Consider the following 18,085-nt stretch of genomic DNA (forward strand, 5'->3'; position numbering starts at 1 on the left):
GAAAAAAAACGGCACAGCCGACTCTTTCTTTTGAACTGCAGTATTGGTGTCAGTTTGTTTTCGTGCCTGCTTCTGCCGTGACGTCACCACTCAGCCACCCTGTCACAAAGGGTCAAAGTAACTATGGTATATAATCTGTTTATGGTTTTTAAAAAAAAAAAAGAAAGAAAAAAGCTGTCTCTCAGTGATCTAAGAAGCATTTTTTTTTAAACATGGTTACTTTTTCTGTATATCTTTATTTCGCCATTTCTCTGTGCCAGTGTTTTGTAAAAAGGCAGGAGCTGACCCAAATAAGTTTTCTTTCTTCAGCCTATTAAAGCTCACGGGTCAGTGAGCCTTAGTTTGTTATAGTCCATTACTGCTGAATCTCTGAGCTTGACACTGTCCTTAATGATGGGTCTGGGGGTCAGGCATTCCAAGGCTGCCCTGGATATTCGCCAGGAACAGAAGAAAGGGGTCTTTGTGTGGAAACGGCGTCGAAGCCTGGCTCAAACATGTTAGTGGATGCTTCACACACACCCAAAGCTAAGGCAGAACCGTTAGAGATCCTCAAAAGCCTCTGGATCATCTGCAAGGTTAATACTACCCACTTATAGAATTCAAATCCCCTTCAGTCCTTCGCGCCTTCACAGAACTTCTTGTGACTTTTCTCAGTGTGCTGAAAATTACTTTCAATTAAGGCTGTGTACATGTTTAAGCATTTAAACAGTAAGCAAACATCCTAAACAGATCATTTACAGTATCTTGATGTTTTGTCACTTCAATTAAATACTGCCTGTGAAAGTCAGTGTAAAATATGAAAGCAATACAGAGGAAAAATATAAAGATTATTATCAATACTACATTAACTTAGTTTTTCAAGTTGATTTACATTGAACATGTGTCTGATTGTATAAATTGATTTATGAAAGATTCTTGTAAACAAAAACAGTTTGTGAAAATCAATACTGATTTGTCTTTTTTTTCTCAACTTTGTTGTCTTAATACTTACAATATATGTCTTTCGTTGTTTTTCTTATTAATATTTAAAAAGTATTGCAATTTCAGGAAAGGGACCTAAATAATCTTACAGGCAATCAGAAACCAACACAAGCTACTTATTCTTACCTGACACTCCCCCTGTGTCATCTTGTTTCGTTTTTCACACCACCTCCCGCTCTCCACATTAAAGCAGATGGCTGCCTTGTTTTGGCTACATTCTTATATTATAACAGAAAATCAATACACAATCTTGTTACCCCTGTATTTGTTTCCTGACTCAATTAATATTACTGGTATTATAGTAGTTAAATAAAATGGGTTGGGAGATATCTGCATCCTGATTGGCTGATAGGCATTCCAAGCCATTGAATTATTACAGTACAACCAACAGGAAAAAACAAGTCCCAGCAACTAAGACTTTTTACAAACAGATATTATTGCGCCAAGCGTTTAAAAAAATTATTTTAAATTGGCCGCCATTTTTTCCTCTCAATAAAAACAAAATAATAATACATTGTCAGACTTCCTCCATGTAAATTTTAACTTGTTTGGTGACTCCAATGTCCACATATTACTGGAGGATTTAGACCAGAACAGTTCGGTAATGGAACCGACAGCAATAATTTTAAAAGTAACCGCTTGGGTACCAGCTGAGAAAGACAGGAAGTCCTGGAGTTACATCCTCTCTGGAGTACTGTCGTCAAACTCGTAAACAAAGGCAGAATCAAACTTCCCTACTCACCAAACAGTGCCATCTATTACACAATCTGTCCAACTGTGTAACCAGCCATTTAATTTAGAAAACTGTACATTCCCTGGTACAGTCAACTTCGTGAGACAAATACTGAAATTATTCTGATAATTGATTTAATTTATTTGAATTCATTTAATTTATTATTAAAATAATTTGTTTATCTATTGAATTCATTGGAACTATTACATTTATTGGAACTATTTTTCCAATAAAAATATATATTAATTTTCAAATAAAAAATGTCATTCAGTCAGGGCAACTGCAATTTAGGTTGACATGAATATGGCTCATAGTCCAATGTCAGCTTGACTTTCGGTGATGGTTGCAGAGATGTTCCTGTCATAAAATTATCATTTTTGCAGGACTAGAGGTTTACATTATTTGAGGAGCAAAATATTATACAGATTTTTTTTTTTAAATAAAAAGTATCAACATTAACGTTCTGAAGTTCTGCCAGACTCACTTGACACTGTTATCATATTTAGATCTTGTAGTAGTTTTAGCATTTGATATAAAGTGAACATTAAAAAGGTAGTCTTAGATAATAATAATAAAACAAAAACTGCTCCACATATATATGCAACCTCCTTGGCTAATACAAGAGCTGAATGTGACCACTGAATTGTGGCTCAAAATATTATCTGGACAGCAGCAGGAAAAATAAGCCAACAACATATAGCTGGTTTCACCTGCATTTATTAATGTGTGTGCCTGCACGTTGGCTAATTTAGTCTACAATGCATACGTTCATGTCAGCCAACTAGAACTGAAGAGCAGCTCCTGAACACAGATTCAAAGCACCTAAGCCAGCCTTTTAAAAAAATATGTTTCAGAAAGTACCATAAAAACCACTCAGAATGATAGTAAACATAATCAAAAGCTAAAAAAAAAAAAAAAAAAAAAAACCTCAGAAAATCTCATTTGAAGTTGACTGCTCTATAAAGTAATACAAACAGTCCTATGTGACTAAAATATATCCAAATATACCCTGCTGCCAGTTTGAAAGATGGGGGTGTGATTGTATCGCCCACCTCTGCTATTGTAATCCAGTTGAATACCACTAACTTCATTTTCTAGAATCAATTTCACAGCATTTGTTGGGAATCATTTGAAGAGATGAAGACGTGTCTTTTGTTAACCCAATAACCTCAATGAGCAACAACAAGGAACTTTTTTTATTCTTTATTTTAATCCTCTTTACAATCAACTGGGAAACACATTGGTCATGCATGGTGAAAAAAGGTAATAATCAGAATATTTAAACAGCTGAACAGCTGAACAGCTGAAGGAAGGCATTGCATTTTACATGGACTGAACCCTATTTAATTAAATCGAATCAAACATTTTAGGTTCATATTGGAAGATTGTTTTAAGGTTCCAACTTATAAATGATTTTGTTTCATGAGCCAGAGTTCTGAAATAGTAAAATATCACATTTTTCCAGGATACCCCTCACCTGCTGTTCTATAGAACCCTTCTGTATACAAACCAAGATAGAAAACTCTGAAAGAAACATATGGTTCCATATAGAATATACAGGGACCCTCTATACCACTTGTGAATTGACCCAGAAAATAGTCAAATTGCCACAAAGTAGTTTGCCTTTAATAACTGTCATTAACCTTCAAGATATGTACAAGCTGTTAAATGTCATGTACACAAAACTCATTGTCCCCATATAGTGGAGGCAGTCGTACGCAGGTTTAAATCTGAAGAACCACTCATTCAGTTGTCAGGAAACTTGATATTAACATTATTTAGCATGATTTCTGATATTTGGTATATATGGGGGGGTTTGTCTGTCCGAACATGTGTTCATTTGCTATGTCACACTTACATTTTTGCATTAATCTGGGGAGTTGCTAATTAAATTGTGAATAAACATTTCATTGCTGATTCTTATTCTACACTATTCTGTAATACTGTTGATATATGTCATGATCATCAACTTGTATTATACTTATAGGAGGGATGGAAATAATACCCCCATTGCATAGCAGTTTGAGCCATTCCTGGTTTTACTATGAGTTTAATAGGACACACCAGAGCTTGTTTCTATACACTGTAGCTAATCAAGTAGTAAAACCTGGAATGGGGGAAACTGCTATGCCATATGAGTCTTATTTCCTTCCTTGCTTATAGCTCTAATTTTGAATTTCCAGCTGCGGTTGTTGGACGTACAGTATGACATGCTTGTTTATATATATATATATATATACAGTGCCTTGAAAAAGTCTTCACACCCTTGAACATTTTTCATATTCTACTGCCTAAAAAATACAATTCAAAATGCATTAAAGTAGGAGTTTGTTTCACTGATCTACACAACATCATCTACACTTTCAACGTGAAAGAACAATTATAGAAATATTCAAAAAGTAATTAAAAACAAAAAAAAAACCAAAACGTCATGATTGCATAAGTCTTCACACCCTTTGTCATAGCAAACCCAAATTAGCTCAGGTACAACAAATTGCCTTAACAAGGCACATAATAAGTTAAATAGAGCTCACCTGTGTCCAATCACAGTAGTTCAACTGATTAGAATCAAGCTGTTTCTGTTGTATGAAGTGAATTTGAAGCAAATGGCAAAACATGCCAAACAAGGAGCTGCCAAAAGAACTCTGGGATAAAGTTATTGAAAGGTACAGATTGGGGGAAGGCTATAAGAAACTTTCAATGTCTTTGAATATCCCTTGGGGCACTATCAGGTCCATCATTGTAAAGTGGAAATAGTTTGGCACCACCAAGAAACTGCCTCGATCAGGCCGTCCCTCCAAAGTCAGTAGCCGTGGCTTAAGGAAACTGCTGAGGGAGGTCACTGTGAGGCATAAGATTACTTTAAAAGAACTACAGAGATTGGGGCTGAGATTGGGGAAAATGTTGAATGTTCAACAATTTCAAAAGTACTGCACAAACATGGCCTGTATGGGAGGGTGGCAAGAAGGAAGCCACTGCTGAAAACAAGCCATATGATGTGCTGCATAGCTTTTGCAAAGAAACACTGCACGCATGTGGGAGAAGTTTTTGTGGTCTGATGAGACCAAAGTGGAACTTTTTGGTCTCAATGCTAAGCGATATGTGTGGCGTAAACCAAACACGGCACATCACCCTGCTAACACCATCCCTACAGTAAAGCATGGTGGTGGCAGCATTATGTCTTGGGGATGCTTTGCAGCAGCGGGGACAGGGAGGCTTGTGAAGATCGAGGGAAAGATGGATGGTGCAAAGTACAGGCAGATCCTAGAGGAAAACCTGTTCCAGTCTGCCAGAGACCTGGGACAGGGGAGAAGATTCACCTTTCAGCAGGAAAATGATCCTAAGCACAAAGCAAAAGCAACAATGGAGTGGCTCAGCAAGAAGAAAGTGAATGTCCTCGAGTGGCCTAGTCAAAGCCCAGACCTGAATCCTATAGAAAATCCGTGGCAAGACTTGAAGACTTCAGTCCCCAGCCAACTTGAAAGAGCTTGAGCTATTCTGCCAAGAAGAATGGGCAAAAACTGCACCATCCCGCTGTGCTAGGTTGGTAGACACTTATCCAAAATGACTCATGGCTGTTATTGCTGCAAAAGAGGCTTGCACCAAGTATTGACTCAAGGGGTGTGAAGACTTATGCAATCAAGACTTTTTGGTTTTTTATTTTTAATTACTTTTTGAATATTTCTATAATTGTTCTTTCACGTTGAAAGTGTAGATGATGTTGTGTAGATCAGTGAAACAAACTCCTACTTTAATGCATTTTGAATTGTATTTTTTAGGCAGTAGAATGTGAAAAATGTTCAAGGGTGTGAAGACTTTTTCAAGGCACTGTATATATATATATATATATATATATATATATATATATATATATATATATATATATATATATATATGCAGGCTTTGTATGCATGGAATATAATGCAATATAATGCAGATAATTTGCTTACTCTATGATATTATTGTGTGCCAATATATCAGAATCAAATTCATAGTCTAACGAATTGCACACCAAATCTGCTGATTAATTTTTGTTTAATTTCATACATGTATCTGCTATTTCCCATCATAATCTGTCTAAATGTGCTAAAAAAGGGTGAAATTCTACAAAATATCAGGCTAAACATAAAACTTTAACACCAAATACTTGCTTTGTAACCACTGTAAGGAATGCACTTTTGTTATTTAAACTAGAGACCATATTCCAGACATAAAGCCCAGTCACAAAAGCATCAAGTACACCTTTTGCATGTGCTACCCAAATAAATTCCGCTATTGTAGTAGGATAGCAGCTTTGTTGTTTAGTACAGTGCACTTGTAAAAGTTTTATAAAGAGAAAGATAATACAGCTTAAGTCCCAAACAGTGCAAACAATCACAGGAGAACTGTCTAAGAATTACAAATTTAACAAGCCCTTTGTGCCGCCTAATTGCATTAAAAAACATTAGTAAGAGTGCACGCTCTGGGTTTAATGTGTCTTTGGAAAGATTGCCCTAGATGCTGTTTCAAGAGCGGAACAGAGAGAGTTTACAATGGTGCATCAGGCAAAGAGTTACTGTTAGCTGAATAAAACTGTGTTCTGTTCTGTTCGTACAAGTAGCAGGACACTTGAGCTCAAATCAGGAATACAAAAGGGACCCAGTGTGGTAACTGTAAATATTTTACAGGGTTAGATTTGTTTTTTTTCCAAACAGTGTAACAATCAGCCCATTGATGTGTAATGAAAACAGTTTTGCTTATCACAGTAATGAGTGAAACCATTGTCCCAGCATCTTGATTTTCAGCACAAACTTCACGTTTTAACATGTTTCAAAACAGTGTTGTGGCATTGCATGTGATTTTTAACAAGCATAATTATTCCAAAAATAATAATCGGAGAAAAGATAACCAAATCCTCCAAGCAATTCTTTCAGAACAGCAAAGGATGTAATTTGGTGCAGCATTAAAAAACAATGGTAAACAGTTTCCCTCTGTGCGTCTGTCACCCCAGGGTTTATAATGCTCACAAAGGAGTTTACGGCAATGATGTATGCAAGATTCTCCACTGCAGATCCCCCGATCTTTTTGGCAGTGGTGGCTTATACAGGGTTCACCAATCTGGCACTATCTGTCCCTCCACCCCCAGCCTCTCTCTCCAGTGTGTGTCTGGTAGTGCTCTGAGCTACTGCTGGTGACAGACTTTCACACACTCCCTATACAGCTGTTTCCCCTCTACTGTGCACAGGGGGAATCTCTCAGACCCTCTGCAGTCAGTATGGGGCCCTGCTCATCAGAAACCTGACTGACTGCTGGGGACACTAACAGTGATGGAAAGGGGAATCGGTGTGTTGGGCTCTCTGTTCCCTGAACAGCTGGCTCAGAGCAGCATGCACCTGGATGAGGAAATGCTCAGCAGTACGGAAAGACCACAGCCCTAGAGCTGAGGTATCACCCAGCTGTAGAGGTTGAACTCTAAAAGGGCTCTGAGCTTTATAACTAGATGATCAATAAAGGTAGAAGACTAAACAATATCACATGTCAAAAATGAATTGTATACTAATGGCTCTTCTAAAAGCCAAAGAAGGCTGATGTGTGTGTGTCCCTCTGCTCAATGCACAACCACTGCCATGCCCTCAGCAGGCTCCTATATAGTCTGGCAGTCAGGCCATCTCCAGTCTGTCCATGCCTAGCCAGCCCCAGCCCCCTATCTGCTGCAGTAAGGTGCAGGCAAGCTGCCTTTAGGAGAGATGCTCAGGGGAGTACAGCAGCCTCTGCAGGGCCTGCAACCTAAAGGCCACTGTTCTGCTCGAAGATCTATAAGCCCGAGCCAGTGCACTCCATTCCAGAAAAAATCCAGCAATACAGCCTGGACCTGTCTCACTAACAACTGTGGGTGGTCCAAACAGAGAAATCTGTGCCACAAGCTAGAGGCCAAGTTATTAACAATGAGCATCTGTGGGAGCAGCCATTTCCACCACTGCAGCCTTCTCACTTTCTCCACCACCCTCTCCCAATCCCTATGCACTTTTAGATTGGCCAATGTAGAAGTGCTAGACTTAGTTTTTTTGTGTCCTTTTGCATAATGAAGTTACTTGGCTTTGTCTTGTGCTTCACATATCTCAGGTTTAATATATAGTATTTTTGCAATAACTACTGAGCGCACCCAGTGTACAGGGAGATAACAGTCTTTCCAGTGGATACAATCTGACATGGACTCTTCAAGTATACTAGATCTGTACTCTAGTCATACCTGTTACTGTATATGACAAGTGCTTTGGTCTTTTCTTATTTTACGGTCCAGCTTCTGTTGTGAGTCATTCGGCTCTGTGATGACCTTTGTTTATCCAAACTGTACCGTATCAATCCCATGGTAACAGGATTTGTAATCACAATCAAAGTGAATGGCAGAGAGATTCCACTTGTCTTGTAATACACTACGAGTGACCACACACACTGTTGAGTGTTATTCATTGAGGTTTACAATACAGACTGCATACAGTACATGCGTCTCCAAACACACTTGTAACTAATGATCGTGGAAACTCCAAATAAGTTCTCACTTCAGGATTAATCAGAAGAGGTTGTGCCTTAGTGGAAATGCTCATCTTGAAGGCAAGGGTGCTGCTATTTCCAGGAAACCTCTCTTCCTAAAATTCATATACTTGGACATTGCCCAGTAGGCGGGAAATTGAGTGTAGATAGATGTATAAATTGTAAAACAGAGGAAAAAAGACTGTCAAATCAAAACACAATGGAGTAATAAAGTAAAAGAAAGGGAAAATTGTGGACCAGACACCACCCCAGAAGCACAGACTGATGGCTGAGGTCAAAGAGAAAGTGTTGACTACAACTGGGGAATGGTGGGGGTGAAGGAGAGGTGCAATGTCTTGCAGGTCTTGCAGCTGATCTGCACAGAAGGTGTGAAGTATTTCCTTCTGCAAGGAACAGATAATAGCAGCTACATATAAGAACATAAGAATGTTTACAAACGAGAGGAGGCCATTCGGCCCATCTTGCTCGTTTGGTTGTTAGTAGCTTATTGATCCCAGGATCTCATCAAGCAGCTTCTTGAAGGATCCCAGGGTGTCAGCCTCAACAACATGATGATGACTTAAATTCAGTTATTAAACATTGATACTTTATATGACCCACGTTGTGTAATAACTTGGATCTCTATACTAATACTATGAATTAGGCAACTTTCAGTAAATATGTTATGTACATTTGGAATGTATTTTGTGAATTGTTAAATTGGTGTGTGTCTGCAAATCAAAATAATATAGATCTTTCTTTACACATTACACCCAGAGTGGTCTTCTTATTGTATCGGGTTACTAAGCTGCTATTATTCTTTTTATTATAATATTCTGTATTGTCAATGCCTTCATCGCTGTAATATTTTAAAGATTAATTATAGTGCAATCAGTGGTATGCAAACATCATAATGAAAAGAAGAATGAAAGTGTATCTACATAATCCAATACAACAATTTGGGTTCATTGTTGAGTAGGTTTTACACCAAAACGAAGCGTACTTTTTTGGCAAAGAAAATAAATCTTCTATTGTTGCTTTCTTTACTATGCCACAGTCCTTCAAATTACAAAGTTGTCTGTTACTAGTTTGGTAACCTAAGACGTTTTATTTTATGTAACCAAAAAACGGTGCAAACAGCATTTTATTGTAAACACCTTGATAAACCTGGTCCTTCATCATGTCAAATGGTTGATTAGATGTGTCAGTGAAACAACACTGAAAAAAAACTGCATCAAAGAATCTCAAGCTGTATGAGATGAAAGACACATAATGTATTACCATAATACATGGATGGTATGCATTGCTAAATCCTACTGTTATTGTTCTATTTTACATAAATATACCACATTAACAACCTAATGAAATACATTAAACAAACAAACAAACAAACAGATAAATAAATAAATAAATAATATATATATAAGGTGAAACGACATACCTTAGTAAAGATGCATCATGTAGTACGATATGATTTGTTGAAGTTTGTGTTAATCTCATCATGTTGGTGTGCTATGTGACAGCAACGGCTCCTTTGGTTTGCAACTCGAATAAAAAAAAAGTGTTATTTTTGTTGTGAAGCAAGTACAAAAAGACAAAGGCAAATCAGAGGGAAGTACAAGGAATACAACAACTAGCAAGAAGCCCCTCGGAACAGCTTGCTGCACCTTTCACAAATGAAGTCTTTCTTCTTGCTTTCTCACAGCTAAGGATCTAATTTCTCTCATCCAATTTCTCATTGCCTTAGCACTTCTGAATAGGACACGGAGTATTAAAACTAATCTGAATAATCTAGCAATTTTGCATCATTAATTACAGAGAGAACAGAATACATGGGCTGCTGTTATTTTTATTCTAACTTCAGTTGCATGTTAACAGATTGTCAGGTTTTAGGGTTTGCACAAAATAATATGTATGTCCATTGTTTCCCTACCTGCTCAATACAACTGCAAACATAATAAAACTCGTAACTAATTACAGATCCTGCATTAACAGATAGCCATTTGCAATATTTTTTAACTTGATTGTTTCAGTAAATGAACTACTTAAGACTTCAAGCAGCAATGTTAAGGTAATTACAGGTCCAGCAGCCAGTTCTGCCGTGTTTAGTGTAAATAAACATTATTATATGTAATCTAATTCAGGAGACATAATTGCATACACTATGATTTATTTGTGTTTCATGTTTTAATGTCCAATATAATTGCTCACAACCCCATTAAATGCTTTTTAAACAACGATCACAATGACTCAATCAGTAGAGTTTATTATTATTATTATTATTATTATTATTATTATTATTATTATTATTATTATTATTATTATTATTATTATTAAAACTACAACGATACTATCACTAGTACTACAACTACTACTACTACGACTACTACTACTACTACTAATAATAATAATAATAATAATAATAATAATAATAATAATAATAATAATAATACAGAACTATAGAACATGTATAACAGTATAAAAGAGATTATGGAAACGTTTTGTTCTTATGATTATTCTACACAATACCTGACAGTATACTTCTAATCTACTCTCTTTTTTATGTTTAATCGATCTTTCGACGTTTAGAATAAAGTTAAAAACAGACATTACACTAAGTTAACCTGTTGCATGCAACTCGTTTCCATGCTCGCACAGCGTCTTATATTACACGCATTGGGTTTGGCTAGCTTCCTTTACACTGAACATTGGAACGTGTTGTTTGTAACATTTTTGTTAATTTATTTTAATTTTAGTCTTTGTCTCTGGACATCCTAAATAACATTAAACTAACTTTATCATTCAATGAAAGGTAGGCTCTTTCTTTTCATGTACATGCAGCTTATTTATTATTATTATTATTATTATTATTATTATTATTATTATTATTATTATTATTATTATTATTATTAGGCTATGGTTGTTTTGGTAAAGGTTAACTGCATCTCTCTCTCTCTCTCTCTCTCTCTCTCTCTCTCTCTCTCTCTCTCTCTCTCTATATATATATATATATATATATATATATATACAGTACACACACACACACACACACACACACACACACACACACAAACATTTCCCTATACTATTTAACTTTGCAAAGTTAATGTTGTTACAGCAATTGAAAAACCTTTAAACTTTGTCTTTAAGACCAGGACTTGATTTCTTGTGTTGTATATATTAAAAAAAAAAATAGTGATATACAATAAGGTCTAAAAGCAGTTCATACTGCATTGATAAGAAGCATTGGAGTAGGTTTAATAAAGATCCCATTGCTAACCCCAGCCCTAGATCAGGCCTATACGCATATTACTTTAATAACGTTTACTGTCCCAGCCTGTGATTGATTGCACTGTTAACTTAAATAGCTTTCTATTAACTGTGATTTTATAAAAGTTAATTAGATTTTGTAGATAAACTATGGAAATAAGGTCTCAGAGGAAAAGTCTATTCTCTCTTACTCCGATTTGATCCGCTTTGATCCAGGGGGAAAAAAGGTTCGCAGCTGAACTTTTGTGTTCCTTTTGCTTTTGAGTCGCTACTGTAACCGTGGTTCGTCACAACAATAGGCTGTCCGGTCTATATACAGATACCGGTGCTAATAAAATACTGATCAAGTACGACATTAAGAGTTAGAATAAACAATGTATATATTTATGGTGACATGTCTAGATCATATAAAAAAAAAACATTGTATTTATTTAGAGAAAAGTTGAAAAACATGGTGCATTCCAAAAAATTAAAGCTACGAGACATTTCAGTTATTTATCAGCATGCGGAATAGTTTACATGATTAAGGTGTTTTGGCGTTATGTTGTGAACCCGATGGTAAGCAACTCGAGGTGCGAGCTCTAAAAGCCTTTATATATACAGTATATATATATATATATATATATATATATATATATATATATATATATATATATATATATATATATACTGTAATTGACACAAAAGGTCAATAAGGTAGTGTTGTAAAGAGTAAAAAAAAACTCAACAGGTTCATTGAGACCTTGTTTTTATTTTATTTTATTGCAAGTTCTGCCAAGTTCGCAGTTTGGGTCTCCTGCTACAAATAAAGTGCAAACTTATTATGATGGTACATTTCGGTAAAAGTTCTGACATTTGTGTTAAGAACAGAACAAAACAGTCCATACTTTGCTGTATTTTTTTCGTATTTTTTATAGAATTGTTTGTAACAGGGTATACAGTGATTTAAATGTTTATATTCTAACATGGTCATTCTGGGAAAAGTGTGATTTTTAGTGTTTGGAATAGTTCTATGTTCCAAGCGGTTTTGAAAATATCGGTACCATGAGATCATTAAAAGGCAACAGCTGAGATGTTTTGTTTAAGATATAACTTAAAGCTTTAAAAAAATGTAAAAACTAAATAAAATATTCTCCACCTAAAATGCAGCTAATTGACACACTTAGAAAAAACAGGAACCCACTCTTCCTTAAGTAATTACATGTGTATTTTAACCACATAGACGCTGGAAATTGTCCACCCTGAAAAGGAACTTGTTGTTAAGTTTGTCATTTGAATGTAAGTATTGCCCAGGACTTTATTCACAAAACTTCAGATACAAACATTCCCGGGTTTCACAAGGCGTTTACCGGCGCAAAAAAATAAAATAAAAAAATAAATAAAACGTTGGTGAAACAATTTTGATAGTTGTGATTTTAGCCCTTCGAATATTATTTTCAATGTTTAAGATCTCTAAGATAAATTGACTATAAAGGTTACATTATTTGAACTGTTGTATTGTGATGGAGAGGATTTTTTAAAAAAAATCTTAACTATTTCTTCAGTATTTCGTTGCAGTAAAATACAGGTACATTAGACTATAGCTTGTGCTTACATTATTACATTCTTTATTAAATGTTACAACAAAATGACATGATCAGGAAAATAAGGTTGTTGAATTCATGTTGTTAATGTATTCTCACAGTCATGTGCGATAGTGCTTGTAGTAAATATTGATAAATGGTAACTAAAGTATAATTACACTCGTTTTCTACCTTGACTTTGGAATGTATGACACTAATCATATACAGGTAGACCATTAGATTTGATCTCATGTGATTGTATACACTTGCCTCTTTAAGGATATCTCCTTTATTGGTAATAGTACAGTAGTAGCATTTTGAATTGTTAAACGTTTTTATAACATTTTAAATAAAAGAATAATAAATAAAGCTGATGTCTTATAATCGAAATTATCACATCCCCAATTACTGAATCTTTAGATATGATGGCAGTCAGAAAGAAAAATAATGTGCAATTGTTAATATAAACCGAGAAGCCATACGCCAAACAAGTTACAAATCTTCACATTTAAAAAGTGTTTAACTGTTTGACTATTCGTGGCTTAAACCGTGCTATGTATTCATAAAATGCAATTAATTGTTTTTTTTTTGCATAACCGTGTTCTTGTATGGAAATCTAGAAAGGGGAAATGGCTTGATGTATGGGGAGACAGTTATCTAATTAGGGCATAAGAAATTGAATCTTTACAACATGCAGGTCATATAATTACTGTTAATTTACCGCTTAGGTTCTGTCATTAATTTTTATTCTTTTAAATGTAGTTTGGCAGGGGTTTCTGAACCATAGCAATAGATCGTACAGTATGAGAACACACAGGTCTATTGAATGAATTACAGCAGCCCTACCCGTCCAAAACAAGATTCGCATCATGTATGCATTATTAAACCATGTAATTGAACGACCCCTAGTTTGCATATTAGACTATTAAAATAATGTGTTTTGCTTTTCTTTTAACACGCAGTGTTAAATACTTTGCTGCTATTTAGTAATTCTGTTCATTATAACCTAATTACTACAGATGTTCTCTTGATTTGGGAGATTTTTTTAAATCCGTTATCATTATTATGCAACTAACTATATCTTGAAAAGTTTTCTTTATTCAAGTTGTATGGGTTTTGGAGAACAAATATAATTAAAACAATAATGAATTACTATCAGGTTCATTAAATTATAAGTGTTTTCTAGAAAGAATGAAAACAAGCAATTACGATTTTAGCAATTGTACTGCCCTTTTAAAGAACAAAAATGGTTATATCTGTGATTGGCTCTGTGACTGCAGATTCAGGCCCCAACATAGACCCAACATAGACCCAGCAATGCCTAGAACATCCTCTGCACAACATCAGTTAATTTGTTTTATTGCTGTGGTCATACATTCCAAAACAGTTTTTAAAAACTTTTAAAACGTTATAGTTGATGGCTATTTTATCATTTTATACTGTGGATTTGGGCGGTTACATTATAGAAATAACCCCCGTGGTAAATAACCATATGCGGCGCTTCATATTTTGAACCTTTGTTTTATATTGAACCCAATAGAAGACTGTGCTGTTCAGTATTCTGTGAAGGAATGGGTCTGTATATAACCTAAATACAAGCGTTAGAACGACATTTTTTAAGATGATATATTCCCTTACAGCATATCATTGTGCAATAATAATTCTATTTTTTTAGTTTTAATCAGTTTTCAATAATGACGACCACTTTAATTGGCAATAGCGTCGTGTAAAATATATTTTGACTGGATTTCAGCTAGAAGTAGTATTTGTTTAACCGTAACCCTGCTTTCCTACAATGCCCCTGCTTTTTGCCGATGCTTTGTCCGTATTAGCAAGGCGTTTTAAAAGAGCCTTTAGATATTTAAGAAGAGGCAAAGGGAGCGCTGACGTGAGCGCCGTTGTTTCCCTTCTACTCCTCACTATAGCAACCAGCAGCAGCTTTGAAAAAATGCACCTTCTTAGGACAATGTCACATCCTTCTCAGTGCCAGAAACGCGGCAGCTGTTGCGTTTTATAGTCACTTATCCCCAGATCAGCAGCTATACCATTGCATCGTTAGGTACAATTTGATCGTTTAATTATATTTTTAATAATAATAATAATAATAATAATAATAATAATAATAATAATAATAATAATATCCGACGAGAAGGTAAGTCAGATACACTTTAACTATTAACCCATACAGAGCGCCTCTAATCGGTCTTTTTAAAAACATTTTTAAATAGTCAGGTTTTAAAAGTAGCGCTCAGGTGGCTAAAATGTACTCAGCGGAGTATGGCGGAGATCAACGGTAGCATACTGTCTGTCTTGTAACTTGGCATTTTAGAAACCGTAGGTCACCCTTGTGGGAAAGTAAACCCTATACATGCCGAGGTTCCACTAAACTATAAAGTCTCACGAATTGCAAAAAGGTAACCTACCTTACATGTATTTCACTGTAGCCTAGCTGTCAGTATAAATATCTTAAGCACGCATCCCAGTTGTATGAATGCCCAACCAACCCTTAAGACAGCTAATTCCTGTGAAAGCCAACGACAGTTACTGAGCTGTGTTAGAGTCATTACTCAGTTGCTTGAATGCCATTCTACTGTTCGCTCCGGGAGTGTAAAACCCTATTTCCAAATATGCGTATGTCGCAGTACAATAGCGCACGTTTGTGCTGATGACATGTAGACTGTTGTGAACTGTATCTACTTTCATTTTAGTAGAGCTGTATTCATATACATTATTATTATTATTATTATTATTATTATTATTATTATTATTATTATTATTATTATTATTATTATTTCCAATAAATGTATTACGCAATTTCTCAACCTAAATTAGTTACAAAATTAAACATGTTTGGTTATAGAGAGAGAGAGAGAGAGAGAGAGAGAGAGAGAGAGAGAGAGAGAGAGAGAGAGAGAGAGAGAGAGAGAGAAAGAGAGAGAGAGAGAGAGAGTAGGGAAATACTCTGTTTGTCTATCATTGCTGAATCGTAGGCTGACAAAAAAAAAAAAATCCTTCCGGTTCAATGGAGTAATTGCAGAAGTGATGTCAGGCACAGTGACCAGAATTATAAACAGGAATGTTTGACATTAAAACATCAATGCATCCCCATTTACAGATGATATGCTATCCATACTAATTTATGTCATTCTAATTCCTAAAAAAAAAAAAACTCTTAATCTGAGAGCTACTTGAAAAACAGACAACAATTATGGTTACCTATAGTTTTATGTTTTTGTAGGCTATTGTTGTAACTTAGGAAACCTACATAACAATTCACGAATTAACTTTACCACTTTTCAGCTTTACAAGGTCGAGTGCAAAATTGATTTTTGTGTTGCTTTCTGAACATTCCAACATAACTGTAGGCCTGTGCCTACTGAATACTTCATTGAAGGATTTAAATTAATTCATTATTTCCAATAAAGGTGTGCTATATAAATGGTTGCTTTATTCATTAGATTTAAAGCAATATTCTTCCAAAAGTTTAATTTCAAAATTAAAACCAATAAATGTGACCATAAGTGAAATATTAAACAAAACAAAATAACCCGTATGAAAAACAACACAACAAATGCAGAATTAATGGTATGAAAATAGTGTTTAGAAACTACAAAACTATATTGAATTTGGAAATGGAGAAAGAAATTCACGTTACCAAACCGGCGTAGTCTATTGCGTTGTTCACTTTTATGAATCCATTTTAATTTATTTAAATTAATTTTTTTTTTAAAAAGTGTTTTCAGTATAATACAACAGTGCATAAAATTAAAGGTTACATTACCCTTGACACAACATTTACGCTAAAGAACAATTCTGTTGACATGAAGTTTAAACACATAAGCAAATGTGCCTCTCTTACTCCAATTACAATTAACTGATTATATTTCTGGATGTGCCCAAGCATCTGCCTTCCAGAACCCCTTTCACCTTTTCAGCCAATCTGACCTCCTTCACGATATGGTTATGTAACAAGTCTCTCAAATAAACAAGTGATCTGGGTTTTAAAATAGGGAGGCACAGTATTTTATTCTGATGGTGAAAAACAAATGCATTATCTAATACCTGGTCATAAAGTCCAACCACTTTCAGTTGTATTCGGTCAGTGGCTGTGAGGCACAATTTGAATTTAAATCGCGTGTTGACGTGAACAACATTTCACAACATAGGTAAGGAAACAAGTATAGTCGTGTCACCTAAAACGATAAATCATGACATGATTAAAGAAACAACGTATATTAGCATCCATATAAAGTCCGACTCACTGACGAAATAAACATTTGCTCAGTTGTGAAGTAATACATTTATTTAACATCATGCATTTAAATATAGAATTACGGAAACGTCCAGAGTACTGGTACAGGTAGCAGACTGAATTTGTTTGTTGAACCACATTGTAAAGCATGTGCTGATCTCACTCGTAGTTGGTGCCTCTGCGTAAAGATCGTAAGATCTTTAAGCTAAAGTGACTTTTACTTCTTACTCAGTACCTTTTGTTGGCGTTTCTTTTTAAACACCAAGCATCCCACAACATTTACTTTGCCATGATATGACACTGACGGATATAATTTGCTAACTTTGCTTTGTCCTTAAGGAAGCTGCACTCAAATAAACCCATTATGCTTATGTTTGACACAATACAGACCAGCATGCTAAACATTTTTCAATACAAGGAAATCAATGTTATTCCGTCGACTTCTAAGTGCTTCAGTGTAAAATTAAATTAAATTTAAAAAATACACTCTTTTTAAAATGAGTTTCCATTTGACCATACTTGTCTTTAAAGTTTTACATTCCCTGGAAAATAAATCCTGCTTTGGTTCTCTTGTTAAGCGCTTAAACCCGAGCTTTTCGGCTTCTGTTTCTGAGATGCTGCAGCACTTGCTCTTCTGTGAGCGTGAAAGGAGAAGATTTGTAAAGAATTCTAGGCAGCCAATCGAAGGAGGTTGTGGCTTCGGTTGATAGGGGCAACCACGTCTATTAAACAGCTTTGAGCCAATAGAAGGCGAGACTGGGAGGAGCTCAGGTGCGC

At 35.3% G+C, this 18,085-nt stretch overlaps 1 long non-coding RNA gene across 3 annotated transcripts in view; it reads right to left on the reverse strand.

Moving 5' to 3' along the window:
* Positions 1-15,909, reverse strand: part of LOC117410676 (uncharacterized) — a 28,009-nt gene extending 12,100 nt beyond the window's left edge. For all 3 annotated transcript variants that reach the window (XR_004545717.3, XR_009328931.1, XR_009328930.1), the window contains exons 1-2: positions 15,480-15,909; positions 9,666-9,769 (exon numbers count right to left, since the gene is read on the reverse strand). This is a non-coding gene — a long non-coding RNA (uncharacterized LOC117410676). The remainder of the gene's footprint in view (positions 1-9,665; positions 9,770-15,479) is intronic.
* Positions 15,910-18,085: the final 2,176 nt, after the last annotated feature.

The sequence above is a fragment of the Acipenser ruthenus genome, chromosome 6 (assembly GCF_902713425.1).
Source record: "Acipenser ruthenus chromosome 6, fAciRut3.2 maternal haplotype, whole genome shotgun sequence".
NCBI lineage: Eukaryota > Metazoa > Chordata > Actinopteri > Acipenseriformes > Acipenseridae > Acipenser > Acipenser ruthenus.